We start from the raw sequence: 2,443 nt of genomic DNA, 5'->3' as shown, positions 1-2,443 counted from the left end.
TTCTGTGACATTTGTTTCCATATTAAGATTCTTTTTTTTAAGTTATCTGTGCTTGGTGGAGGTCTTGGATTGTTTTTTTGTATCAAATTCCATTAAGTTGATGTTGAACTGAAGTGGTTTACCTAGTTACTAAATGAGCAACTACTTTTCCTGTTTGTATCCAGTTTATTCTGAATAGTGACCAACTGTCAGTATTCTGGTTACTTGAAAGACTTCGATTTTGGTGGAAAGTTTTTCTCCGACATACTGTTAAACACCAGTTGCAATAGGTTTTCTCGGACATGATGTTCAATACACTGGTTAGTTGAAAGAGCTTATTGGGGCCTCCGACATGCTGTACAATACACTGGTTAGTTGAAAGACCTTTACTGGGCATCCGACATGCTATACAATACACTGGTTAGTTGAAAGACCTTTACTGGGCATCCGACATGCTATACAATACACTGGTTAGTTGAAAGACCTTATCGGGGCCTCCGACATGCTATACAATACACTGGTTAGTTGAAAGACCTTATCGGGGCCTCCGACATGCTATACAATACACTGGTTAGTTGAAAGACCATATCAGGGCCTCCGACATGCTATACAATACACTGGTTAGTTGAAAGACCTTATCAGGGCCTCCGACATGCTATATAATACATTGGTTTGTGGACAGAAATGACAGACAATACTTATAATTAAATTTGAAAAATACTTGCAAATATTAACAGTAAATGAAAACAAAATTGTCATCTCTGGGGTAAATGGGGATAACCAGCCCAGCATGTCACCTCATTAGTTCCGTCCCTGTATTAGTTACCTGCTAAAACAGGCTGCTAATGACAGTTGCCAGTCACTGAAGCAGGCAGTAAAATGAGATCATTCTTTGTCCAATTATTAAATGCTTATACGTATATCTTCATTTACATATGGTTAAATCAATTTTTAAACAATTTTGGGGTGTCGTTAAACATTCATTCATTCATTTTTTAAACAAGTTTATGAATGCATGTATAATATACATTTTACATTATTGATACCAGTTTCAGAAACTTGTTTTCCTTCTCACTTTAAATAAAGCAAAAATTACTGCTTGGGACATTGAAAACACTGAACTACGTATGTTACAAAGGTGTAACTACTAAATGTATCCAACTAGAAATCACTGCTTGGGACATTGAAAACACTGAACTATGTATGTTACAAAGGTGTAACTACTAAATGTATCCAACTAGAAATCACTAGTGCTGCAACGATAAACCGGTATACCGGTATACCGCGATAATTGATCAGCTCGATACGAACCGCGGTACAGTTTTGCGTATCACGATTTTTATACGCTATTTTTTTTCCTTGTATTTTATTTGACTTGAAATAGGCAAATAAACAAACAAAAACCACATCATTTTATTAATTGGTGGTGACAGGAAGTGCAACTATCACGTTAAGCGTAGTCGGCTTACTTGTTGGCATACGAAGTGATAGGTCGGTTATACTTGGTTCTGACTTCTAAACAAAACGTGTTTAATGTCCATTGAAAATAACCAGTTAACGATAATTACAAATAAATGTTTTGTTACTTACACATTATCATTCATTGTTCATTTACGTTGGAATACGGCTACGGCTATCATCTTCAAAGAAATAAACCAACAAGTGAGAATCACAATTCGCTGTTTTTCACTGAACTCAGAATACTTCAGCCGATCGTTCAAAATACCTCGGCTAATAACCTCGGCTCTGGTTTGGTCGATCTGCCGAAACATAGCGACTCAATACGTACATTTCCGTGTTAAGCGAGCAGCAACGGAAAAGCCCGATAGTAAGTAAGGATTTCCGAATGTGACAATTTATAAATAGTTTGACACCGTCACACCGGTGTTCTAGTAGACAAGTATTGTGTTAAAAAATAAAAATATGGCCTAAAACATTTAGCCTGACAGCTGAAACTAATAAAAATCATTAAAAAGTTATGCCTTCTGTTTTCATTAAAAAAAAAAACCAACCCATAAATATTAAATTTAAATAATATCAACTATATTGCAATACATATTGCAATACGGTTTCTTATATCGCAATATATCGCAATACGGTTTTGACCGTATCGTTGCACCCCTAGAAATCACTGCTTGGGACATTGAAAACACTGAACTATGTATGTTACAAAGGTGTAACTACTAAATGTATCAAACTAGAAATCACTGCTTGGGACATTGAAAACACTGAACTACGTCTGTTACAAATGTGTAACTACTAAATGTATCAAACTAGAAATGAAAATATTTAAAAAAATCATTTCTACATAAATATTTTTTATTGAATATCATTTTTTTGGTCTCTGTAGATTTATATATATTGTTTATCGTGCATTATTAATACATCTATTAACAAGTATGTGATAGATGGGGGTAGGGGGTGGGGGGGGGTTGGGGGGGGGGTTGTTTGGGAGATGGGTGGG

This window comes from Gigantopelta aegis, chromosome 10 (genome assembly GCF_016097555.1).
Source record: "Gigantopelta aegis isolate Gae_Host chromosome 10, Gae_host_genome, whole genome shotgun sequence".
Taxonomy (NCBI): Eukaryota; Metazoa; Mollusca; class Gastropoda; order Neomphalida; family Peltospiridae; genus Gigantopelta; species Gigantopelta aegis.
The sequence above is the reverse complement of the archived record's forward strand: the minus strand, read 5'-3'. Positions refer to the sequence as shown.